Source organism: Gouania willdenowi, chromosome 24 (assembly GCF_900634775.1).
Source record: "Gouania willdenowi chromosome 24, fGouWil2.1, whole genome shotgun sequence".
NCBI classification, from domain to species: Eukaryota; Metazoa; Chordata; class Actinopteri; order Blenniiformes; family Gobiesocidae; genus Gouania; species Gouania willdenowi.
In genome coordinates, this window is record NC_041066.1 from 17,280,232 (window position 1) to 17,293,370 (window position 13,139).

The window sequence follows — 13,139 nt, forward strand, 5'->3', positions numbered from 1 at the left end:
CAAAACTGCATAATTGTTATTTTTCTTTTTAAAAGTACAACTGAAAATGTATTTTGTGCCTTAACAATTGGACTTTAAAAAAAAAAAAAAAACCGTGATTGCAATGATTTACGTCATATTTGTTTGAACCAGCAGAGGGCGCTGGTAATACAGTGGTCGGTTGGCATGCAGATATCTTGCAGTGAAGAAGAGAAGCTATGCTAGCAGACAGAGCTAATAGAAAAACGTGACTTTTACAGATATTCAAGTAATATTACAGATATTATTTCGGTGCTAAAGGGGTAATGAATAATTTATTAACATATTTAAGAGTAGAAGGCGGCCAGAAAGAAAGTATTAGCAGACTCTGCCCGCCGCCTACACAGCTGGTTAAAAAAAGTACTGCGATTCAATTTTCAGAAAATCGATATCAACCGTGATACCTATGAATCGATTTTTAACTGCCTTACGATTAATCGTTACATTCCTATTGAAGACCACCTTCTCAATGATCTTGTCCATGAAAGGGAGTTTGGCAATCGGTCTACAGGCAACAAGCAACTCTCGCCGTCTGTGAATGTGTGCGTGATGAATCTTTGTCGTCAGAAATGCGACACACAAAGACATGCCTCATTGCTTTATTGCACACGCTGGCTGGTAGTGCTGGTAATTATCCGTGGCTAATTGTTGGTTATTTTCAGCTCAGAAAACACGGTGTCCTGGAGCGGTGGGTATTTCTGAGAGATTAGGAGTTTGAGGGGCCTGGAAAAGGTGAGATTAAAACATTCTCTGCATGTTCACGGTCAAATCTGCCCTTTTCTGAACACTTGAATCATTTACATGAGATTTAGTCTGTGAACCAGACTCTGTGACTGGATAAGGGTAGATAAATGGCTCTTGTTGTGTTTCAAACCAATGACCTAGTCTCTGTTTTAGTTTAATTCATATAATCAGTTTTTTTTTAAATTCTGAAGGACATTTTTAAATGAATGTTCATGAGAAAATCTCTGTGTTCCTTGTTCTTCTCCTCACTTTTACTTAGAGTTTAAAGTGTGATGCCATACGCGCTATTTTTCACACGCTCACGTAATGTGCGATCTTGTCGCATTAGGTCTTATGTTGTGATCATACAGTAAGTTTCCTATGCATTAGGGTAATGATCTGAAGCCTTAAGTGGATTAGGTGTAATCTTCTTATTGTGCCATATTTAAGGATTTTCACGTACGTGGATTGATAGCTCCTGTTAAATCCTTTCAGGAAATATTAGACCCGATCAGTCAAAGCAACGCTAGCTTCTGGAGCTTGCTGTTCAATGTCCACCATACACAGTGATGTGCAGTCAGGATAGGCAAGGTAGGCAGTGCCTACCCAAGGGTGAATTGATATTTTGAATATTTGTTTAAATTATAATATAATTATAATTTATTTTCGAATTTCTGATATCCTACAGTACCTATAAGATTGAAAGTGTCAGCATGTTGTGCTTTTCATAGCCCAAATGACTAAATACTGCTATTTCCTGGTACGACAGAGACGCTGCACAAGTCTCACTCCTCTGTAAGGCGAGAGGAGGCCACACCCTCTCCCAAAGGCACATTGCTGCTCTGCGTCGGGCCCCATAGCCTGTGTTTATATGTGTTTGCACATGTGCAGTCAGTTTCCCAATATGAAAACCATTGACGTAAAAAGACATATCGCTACGCTGCCTTTGGACGTAACCGTGCTATGCTAAATGCTATACTGTACGTACGTTCAGAGTGCATTCGTGAATGGATAGAGCGTGGCCGCTGCCGCGTTCTCTAGCGAGTGGGCGGGATAACACGACAGGAAGGATGACAGCGGTACTTTCTTTTGAGGAAAAACAACAGCTTTTAAAATATTAATGGTACAAAAGGAAGGATTGGCTGTGTGGATGCGCCTCACTGAACCGGCTGTTCTCAGTGGTTTTTCTCCGTGTTTCTGTGTTTCCAACACAAACAATGGATGCGCTGCCGCGTCATGAGATACTGTATATCTTGTTGGGAGAGTATGGAGGCTGCAATTGAATAATTGTTTACGTTTCCTTAATAGTGTTTTACGATCTTGATCTTGTTAGATTAACACTTGCCAGCAGAAACAAATTAAATTGTCATTGGTGTCGACATTGGTGGTCTCGATTTGCAACGCCCTGCTTACCCAGCCTTAGCGCCCACGGCACGTCACTGACCGTACAAGCTGCTACTTTACAAAAAACACACACTGACAGCATCAAAGCTGGCCTGGCTTAGCAGGATGAACACATCAGACAGCTGCTCAGTGACAGACACTGGCATGATTTAAACCATTAGTGGGTCACACCTTGGAAAATTCCCAGTTTTATATTCATATTTTAACCATTGCACACTCACAATAGCTCAAAAAGAAGACGAAATTACAAAGTGCAACTATATGACCTGAATTGGCTCTTTACTGCCACCTACTAATAAATATTAATTTGTTGCTATGTTTTTGAAGACCAAAATACATAGTTTGCATTTTATTAAATAGTATGACAAGCTCTCTATTTCAAATGTGAATCAGAAATATAAAGCTGCGTTTTTAGATGTGGTTGCGTTTGTGATATTTTAGTGGATAAACGCTTGCAATACAATGCGATATGCAAGCAAACGTTTTTTTTCCATCAAATGTGTTATGTGCCGAACAGCGTGTGAACAAAAGAAACTCAATGCCCTGATATTGAGCTCCCAAGGCGTGAATTATTGTGCAACAGTCACAATCTGCTTTATCTGCATGGATATAAAATTCTTACATTGTCCTCGATGGGCCAAATGTGCACGAGTTAAAGGCTGTGACAGCGGCCCACAGGTGGGAAAAACCAATCCAAGAAATACAAGCATGAGACTATGCTGTGTGTTGGCAGGCTGACACAGATCCGTCTGGCAGGCTCGAGCTCAAGGACAGACAGATAAGAGAGAGAGCATAGACACGCACACACACACACACCCACAAATATTCTGAGACTAAATCAAATATTTATCAAATTCAGGGAAGGGCTACGGGGGAATGAAACATTCCTTCAAATACACTGCAGATTATAAAGAAAGTCTGGTTCATACCGACTTCAAGTAATCAAAAGTTTCTCTCTTTTTTTTTGACCTTTTAAAGTGTGATCAGTTTACCCCTGGGGTGTGAGGTTTATTGGAGGGAGCTTTACAAGGATTTTTTTTTGTGTGAAAACAAATCATTAAAAAAGCCGTTCAAAGCTGTGATGACAGTTTATCGACATGTGAACTAGTGGGATTTTATTTGCAGCGTGTCGTGTGCCAAAAGACTGCAAAAAAAGTGTGAAATCAAGCACACATGTAGGGTAAACATATCATTTGTACTTAATATTAAAGTAAGAGGAGGAATAAACATGAACTCATTGACACGTGGCCTCCACAGGCCACCATTACACCCTCTTTCATGTTCCCCCCTCCTTCTGGTCTTCCCACACCCACCATTACATGAATCTCATTTTAGCATTGACTGAGAGCCACCAGATCCTCCAGTGCTGTGGCGTTCTCAAGAATGGCATGTGTTCCCAGCTGACAGCTTAACGCGCTGCGACCACACCACTACAAAACCAGACGCTTTCTGAAGGCAAAGTGGGCCAAAGCTATAGGTCAGAGTGAGCAAGTTATCAGTCCCGTCACGCCAAAAGATTAATGGCTGAGATGCACAGGGAGGCAGTTTACTGCTCGTTCAGACAACAAGAGGAGGGAATTTGTAAATTCAAATATAGGTGCAGCATGCGTCACTCGTGGTCGAACGATTGACAGTAACTAGGGGCGGTGATTGTAAAGCTGCGCATGCTAAAATAAAGAGCAACTTTTTGCAACATTTAGCAACAAACCACATTAACAAAACGTATGTAAAGCTACTTTTGACCAGATTTAAAGAAATATTAGTGAAATTTGTGATGTTTTTTTCCTCGTGAAAAATATGCTAAATATTAAATCTAGATCTAAACGTTAAATCCAAATCTAAATGTTTAATGTTAAATCTTAATCTAAATGTTAAATCTAAATGTCACAGGTGAAACAACATATTTAGCTAATATGCAAGTTCATCAGTCAGATTTAACATTTAGATTTACATTTAGATTTAACATTTAGATTTACATTTAGATTTAACATTTAGATTTAAATTAACATTTAGATTTAACATTTGCATTTAAATGTAACATTGACGTTATATTTTTCCAAAAAATCAAAATGTAAATGTTAAATCTAAAGGTAAAATCTAAAACTAAATGGTGAATTTGTATATTAGCTAAATGTTTAGTTTGAACTGTGACATTTAGATTTAACATTTAGCATTTATATTTAACATTTAGCATTTATATTTAACATTTAGCATTTAAATTTAGATTTAACACTGAGCATTTTGATTTAACATTTATTTATAATTGTAACATTTAGATATAACATTGACATATTAACATAACATTTTTATGAGAAAAAAACATCACAAATTTCCAAAATATTGCTGTAAATCTGGTCAAAAGTAACATTAAAAAAATGAACATGGGTTTTTTTTAAAAGTGGTTTGTTGCTAAATGTTGCCAAAATTTGCTATTTATTTTAGCGTGTGCAACTTTACAATCAGCGCCGCATTTGTAACTGCTTTGGTTTCTCAGCCAACTCTTTGAAAGCCCTTTATGGTGAAGAAGAGGTAATGTCAACGCTACATCTCAGGTTTCAGAAGAAAGTAACGTGGGGACGACCCAAAGGTTCCTTGGCAAAGACGATGGCCTCAATACTTCCAAACGCGCCAGCCATCAGAAGCCTTCATGTAGCTCTTAAAAAAGAGTGTACAAGTCTCTCATCAGTTTTATTCCTTAGTGTCTACATGCCAAGGGAAATCTCTATCACCTGATATTAAACGTGTTTAATTTTAAACCAATCTGGAACAACAACAAAACTAATCAGAAGTGGTTTAGCTGTGGCAGTGAGGCTGAGGTATCGCACGTCACTGGGATTTGGCAACATTTAGTGGGAATCCACAGAATGTCAAGGTGGACACAAACAGAACTCTTTGAGATACTGTGCACTCGTAATATTTCAGCTGAGTCATTCCAGCTCGTCTCCTTATGCATTAACAGACTTTGTTGGCTTTTTTCCTATGAAAAGTAACTTATTCTTAACATCTCTGCTGCCTTTTGTCTTCTTTCACCATGTTCTTTCAAAGGTCTGAATATTTTAGGTATGTGCATTCCTCTTTTTTACTCAAACACCGAGAACTAACTTAGATTTTGTACAAAGTAATCATGCGTTATACTAGATCAGTATGTTGTGGTACTCAATTAGCATTCAGATGTTTCCTGCCTGATTTAACTTCACTTATATAACTATGCAGGAATATGATATAGGATAAACAGTTATGCCTACTTCTACACATTATTCTGCTGCAAGAACCACATTAGGAAGATCAATACTATAGCCAGACATAGGTACAGTAACTGGCAGCCCAGGGGCCACATATGGCCCTCAGTCTAATTTTATGCAGCCCCCAAAGTAAATGACAGAAAAATACATAAAATATAAGCAAGAATACACACAAAGAATTATAACATTGCAGAAAAATACAGGTGAAGACAAGAAAGACACAGAAAATACTCAAAAAAACACACAAAAATGAACAAACAGTAATACACAAAATTACAATTAACATGAAACAACAACAAAAGTACACAAAACACCAAAAAGTGATATACAAATTACAACAAATAACATGAAACAACAACAAAAGTACACAAAATGACGGAAACAAAAATAGACAAAAAACGACAACAGAAAAACACAAACATTACTCCAAAATATGCAACATGACAACACAAATACACGGTATGACTCCAAAGAACATATATTTTACAGTTGAAATACACAAAAAGCACACAAAATAACTACAAAAAACTCTTTGTTCTTTCCTGTGTTAATGCTCAGAATGGTCATAATTCTAAAGGCTGACGTGAATGTTGACAATGTGGCCAATCAAACAAACACATTTTTGTGGCCCCCGCCGTGTGAAAGTTGCCCACCTCTGCTATAAGCTAACGGGATATTGATTTTATTTTTGCTTTGGTTACTCCCATATCACTCCTTTATACATAAAAGCCATCCTCCTTTCTTTTTTTTTAAACTCATTTCAATACATTTTTATGTTTTCAGTTTATAGTTTGTATCGTATAAATGTTTGGTACATAATAATAATAATAATAATAATAATAATAATAATACTTTATTTCATTTAAAAAATGAAATATAAACATATCATGGATTCTGACTTAGTAGTTTAGGTCATCAGAGAAGGCTTCATCTAATACTAACAGTTGGTATTACATTACAGTAGACAATTCTAACTTTCTTATTCTGTACTAAATTTTAGATCTCACCTGAAAAATTGGGATTTGTTACAATTTTAATAAACAAAAGAAAAAAACAGACAAAATTCGAGATCAAACTCAAAGTTTGTATTCTCAGTGTGAACTGATGTTTGTCCGATTAACCTCAAATAAGCACTGCGTATATGCGACCTTGAGGGGCAGCTAGCATGACTTTTAGAGTCTTATTTCTCTCACCATCCCATGGATAGGCAGAAGGAAAAGGCCAGTTACAAAGACAGGCAGAGCCGAGCAACACGGGCCAAATATAGCCCATGCTACAAGCAGTTAAAATGGAGTGACAACATTTCTTAGAAGGACGGCTATACTGCAACGTCACAAAGGTTTTAACCTTATCGTTATCATCCCTTCTTCACCCTGTGTGGTTTCTCTAAACAAGGAATTCATCTTCACCTGTTTTTGTACACAAGCGACAGAGGTTGGGCTATATTTGACCCGACTGGTAAAAATACATCTTGTAGCTTGAGGAGCACCACGCAGTAATGCCTTTGAGGAATTCCATCCACCCTCCGACCACAACCCCAAAACTGCTCTCTACTGCAGATATTCAAACTGGCACACTTACACCAGCGCTCATGCATGCACGGAGTTAAGCCAGTAATTAGAGGTACTGTAATTGTAACTTACCATTGTAACCAGTAGGGCAGAATTTCCAAAGAAAGTTTGTTATGTGTAAGACTATGACAGGCATGTTAAAAGACGTGTTTATCTATATTCCGCTGCGGTGAGACCTGCAGCCCAAAATATCCACCAGGTTCTTGGTAAAGGAGCAGGACGAGCCATTGAAGCTTTAACGACCATCATCCATGCTGTGAACCTGGCATCGAAAACAAAAGTGATACCCATGTATCGCATGTAGTTTTGCAGGTAGTTGATGCATTAATCCCAGCAGTGACAAGTCATATTCATATATTTGATTTATATCACAAGTCAAATTCAAGTGAGTCCCCTCATGTTAGTTTCCAGAGGGTCCTGTACAGTTAAAGTGTAAATCCAATAGGTTACACCAATAGATGACAAGTTGTATTTCAATATTTCTAAAACTTCAACACTTACAAGATGAAAATTACTTATTTTTCCTCAAACCGGATCAACAACAATATTATGTAATAACGAGACTATGTTATTAATTACAAATTAAAAAACACATTTACATTTTAATTGACTATGACTAAAACTAAATTAAAATTTGCTGTCAAAATTACACTTAAGAGCAACAATGGTGGGTGGATGGATGGATGGATGGATGGATGGATGGATAGATTTCAGAAATAAACACAATAATACACATAAAAAATAATAAAGTAAATGCATGAATAGACAGTATATTTTAGGCTTTGTTTGCCTTATTTTCTAACCTGATCTACTCTGTCGGTCAGTAATTAAAAACCAAAGGCAGGCATCAAGCCAAGAAGTAATGTTTTCTTTGCTCCTATCGATATATTTCTGGGAATTGTGATCCTTAAATAGTAGCTCATTGGCTGCATTGAAAAGTTCACCGTTTCGAAAGTGTTTTTGTATGGTACAGTTTGTAACCTCAAAGTTTTTCCTCAATGTCCAACGCTGCAGTTTTGTTGTAGTTCTTTAATAATAATTGTAATAAATTTAATTAAATCAGGCATGGAATGTAAATGTATTTGGTGTTGGAGGTTAGAGAATGTGTCACAATTATTGAATCAAGGCTAAAAAATTGTTCTCTACCCAAGATGATGATTGTGTGTGTGTGCGTGTGTGCGTGTGTGCGTGCGTGTGTGTGAGTGATGGAGGCGGCTGGTCAGAAACAGATGGTTGTATTGACCAAGTCAAATATTTCAAAGGTAGTCATGTGACTTCATGCGGTCATGATGACCACAGGTGTTGAAGCCAAGGCTCGTCTTCTATGCAGCTAAATGGTTTAACAGTACATATATGGATATAGATATACTGTATTGGTGGGACTCGATTGATTTTTTTTTTTAAATCTAATTAATCAGAGACTATTAATTAATCTTGATGAATCTAAATTAATCAATGTTAGACACTCGATTTTGCTGTTTGACTGAATCAATGAAAACAATAAATCAGTTTAAATAATAAAATTGTGTTTATTATTTTCATCACAGTGCTAACATAATCTGCAATATGAATAAAGAATATTATGTTTGCATTGTTCAAAAAACATCAACTTAAATATAGAGTAATTAAACCCCAAAACCACTTTTTTTCTGCTGAAAACAAATGTATTTGGTTATGAAGTAGTTGATCCTGGTCCAACTCTCGACATTTTTGCTATTGGCTAAGAACAAGATCATGTGATGTTTTGGGACCATCTTGCGTCACAAAGGAGCACTGTTAGCCCCGCCCCTTTTATTAAAACTAGCATCTGTGGGCTCTACAATCTGTGGCGAGTAGGTTGGATTGAGAGAAGAGAGAATAGAGAGGTAAATTGAGTACAGTAGTCCCTCGTTTACCGTGGGGTTAAAGTTCTAAAAAACACTGCTAGCGATCAGACGTTGATGCCGAGCGCATTCAGAGTCTTTGCTGACGATGACGTCAGGCCGTCAACACGGACACTTGTCTGTTCACCCCTTTATAACCGGGACCGGACTAGGAAGGATTTGGCGTGGAGGAGAATCAGCGAGGAGGTGGTAGTAGCAGGTAAAAGTTATCTCTGTAGCACTGAGCTAGGATAGCATTAGCCGCTAATCACACCGGCTTTTTTCACTGGTGGTTTATGTTCATGAGAGGAGAAAAAGGAGCGCAGCTCCTCCCTTCAGCAGGCAGTGGAACTCACCAAGTTGGATGTGTGGCTGGTGGGGGAATGCAGCATTAGCCAATCAGGACGCAGAACACAATGCGCGTTCATATGCTGTAAAAAAAAAAAGCATCCAAAATTGCTCTGTAAAAAAATCTGCGAAACACTGATGCCGCGAAAGGTGAACCGCGATATAGTGAGGGACTACTGAAATGAGTAGCTAGTTAGCATAGCATAGATTGTTAATTGGAGATTTTATAGTATAGACTGGGCGTGTCTTTGAATGTTCCTCCTACTGACAGGTCAGGTGAAAAGCAGGGGTTTAGTTACTCTTTAAGTAATCCTCTACCACATCTGACCAGCAACCCTAAAGCTTGACTTTATCTCATTTCATCCAAAACCACCACAACAGACCGTCCACTACAATCATTTATTCTGTGAGTTTGTTCATTTGTCAGTCGTTGACTTATTTATTTTGGCCCATGAACCCTGTCATCTTGAGTGTGGATTGGTAACACTTGGTAACACAGCTTATTGCACCTAGGACATGCTAGCTGCCCTTGCTCACTGCAACATGTTTAGCATTAAAGTAGAGCTTTGGTGAACGCCAAACTATTTCTTGCACAATTTGCACACAACTGGACATTCGTTTCCATCCGGTGTTATTATAAACTAAGATTAATGCCCACGACGCACAGTAATGACTTCTCCTCGGGGTCAGTATTTATGGGTATGTCGTGAACTTGTGAAATGAGAAATGTTCTTCACTGTTTGGAGTGCAAAAACAAGTGTGCATTATTCTTCTGTAATTAATTAATCACAATTAACGCTTTAAAGTCCCCGCCCTAATATATATATATATACATACTGGTATATATACACACACGTGTATTTGTGTTTGCATGGGTCAACAACATCAGGCCCTTTTTGCAGGAAAGCCATCATCACTCATATATTTCCTCTTTCTCACAGCTTTTCACAAATTACAACTCAATAAATGTTCCAACAACATTTTCACTAAAGCCACCATAAATCAGAATGATCAAAGTTGTATAATTTCAAATAAATTCTGATCCTTCAAATTTAAGTTAAATTTCAATTCCTAAAATTCCAATATCATTCACACGATGAGCATTCCAGCCGTTTTTTGTTTGGTGGAGGGGGAGCTTTTCCACCTTTAGGTAAACAAAGTTTACTAAAGTTATTTGGTGACACTGAGTTTAGGCTTATCAGAGGTTGGAAAAAAGAAAATTTCCTCTTCCAGCTGCTGTTTCACTGGACAACTCCCAGTGGACCTGGTTGTGGTAGTATCCATGTATTACATGGACCAAGAATCAACCACGGGCCATTTATGGACTCTCCAAATGAAGACCATGGACTGTACATGCAATCCTGAGGTTTTCTAAAACCTTTCATATCCGTCCGCAGCCTTTGTGTGAGGCCTCGGAACAAAACCCCCAAAAAAGCCAAAATACTGGTAGGTGGTGATTTTCTCAGAAACAATTCCATCTTGCACATTGTACCACGCACTTCCAATGCAATGTTTATACAAGAGGACAAAAGGAGGATAATAATGCTTAGGCATGTCAGGATCACAATTGCTCCCACACTGTGAGACACATATGTAGACAAAACTAATGGGACTCATTCATAAGAAGGGTTTGGGTCTGAGGGGTGAAAAAAAACTACCTGAAACACCTGAGTTTGTTCATAATCCAGTAGTCTTTCTGTAGCCTACCGCCCCCTAGTGGTAGTCAGGCTAATACTAGGACCTGAACTGACCTCGCAAGTATTTTTAATGAAAAAGAAATAAATAATTTAAGTAGAAAAGAAATATTTAAAAAAAAAAAGAAAAATGTAATAACTTTGTATGAATATCAATCATTTGGTTTTCCCGCGTCATTCCCTGACTTTTCGTTGTTGTTCTGGAAGGAGGTTGGAACAAGCAAGGTGAGGAAATACTTGAACGACGTACAACATGGGTTGATAATCCTGCAAATTATTCATCGACGCGCCTTTACGTCTTCTGGCCAGCGCAGTCAATCAAAAAGAGCTGAGAGGCATGAGATAAAGCATATTTCATAGCAACACCCCCCCCCCTCCTCCTCCTTTCACTCAGGGCCACCATGAGTCACTCACAATGCCCTCCTATGTGACAATAATCACGCATAACTTTGTGCTTGACCCAATAATCTCCCCCGATGCTGTGACACTGAGCTGGGGGGAACTTTGACGTCACACTTTTCCACAAGTAGCTCTTTTCTTTTCGCCCTCACACAAAGCCTCAACTGTGCTCGTGGTGGAGTGAAAGAACAGCTGCTCACATGTCAGCTCCACCACTGTGAACCTTGCAGACGGGTGCAAAAAAAAAAAAGGGGCCCCCGTGCTGTAGGTGACCCCCGAGGTGGAGACGTGTGGGCTCCTCTGGCTGCAGTGGCTGTGCCAATACAGCAGGTGCTTTCTGCACCCTGAACGACGAAGTAAGTGAACACAACGGAGATTATATATATACACACAAACTCCAAGTAGTATCTTCTTCACTCGACTAATCCACCTGCATTGGTCTTCCTACCATTTAGGGTGTTGATTCATTTTCCACTTTTCCCGCTGCTAACTTTTAAAGAACACTATATATAGGCCGCATCGTTGCAACAGTCTTGTGCACATATTGCTCTGAACACGTAACAGCAGACAGCACACACAGCAGTTGCCTTTGATTTGACTTGTGCCCAATACTTGGAGTTAATGTTTAGACACTATGCCTGCTGAGATATACACAGCAGGCGGTGGGGGCGCCAGGCTGAAGGTCAGCCCCACATGTGCTCTGCGATCTTTCCGAGTCAACACTGAGCTAAGTGACATGGATTTAAGAACTGGCAAGAGAGAGAGAGAGAGTGTGTGTGTGTGTGTGTGTGTGTGTGTGTGTGTGTGTGTGTGTGTGTGTGTGTGTGTGTGTGTTGTGCAGCTGACTAAGTGACCCACACGTGCTATTCTGCGATCATTTTGCACCAATGGCAACCCAAACGATACAGACCTAAAATTTGAAGGGTAATGGGGTTACTGGTCCATCTAAAGCAGGGGTTCTCAACTGGTTTCACCCTGGAACCCACTTTTTGCCACGGTCATTAATTCGCGACCCACTTTTTTTTTTTTTAGAATTCTTCAGACCAAATTTAGTTTTTCAAAAATCGCTATTGAAAGCACACATACAGAATCTTTTTTAAAACATAAATCTATACATTTTCGTGTGCAATATGTATTTCATAGCATGCCTGTCAAAAAAAAAACTTCCTTTCAAAATGAAGCACAAGTCCGACATTAAGTATTTATTTATTTTTGACCAGCTGTCCGCGACCCACCCAGTACTGTTCCGCGACCCACTTTTGGGTCCCGACCCACCAGTTGAGAATCACTGATCTAAAGTATCAACCCACATGAAAAGAATACCAATTATTATATTTTGTATAATCAAAACTGCCTCGATACAACATGACAATATCAACAAGGAAAGACCAAATTAAATACCATAATACCACTTCAGTTTAGTTAATGCAGCACCAGTTATTGTTTGTTCGAGACCAAATTGTTGTTAAAAAAATAAATAAAAAATTCAGAAAACCCAAAATCTTGCAACTGGTCAATAATTTAACAAAAGCGCTAAGCCCAAAATGTAAAAACCTTTTGCATTATTACATACTTTATTTCCTTAGCTTCAACAGTGGTGTGAAAAAATGTTTGCCACCTTCCTGATTTCTTACTTTTTTGCACGTTTTCCACACTTAAATGTTTCAGATGATTAAACAAATTTAAGCATTAGTCAAAAATAACACAAGTAAACACAAAATGCAATCCAATCGGGATTGGCATAGTGAAATAAATGCTTCTGAGGAATGTAGATAGAGGTCACATCTCACTCATATTACTCATAGAACCGGGGTTTACGAAAGCAACCTAAAGTTTTATTAATGTGGAAGAAAGAAATCCAAAGCTACACGGCCCTGT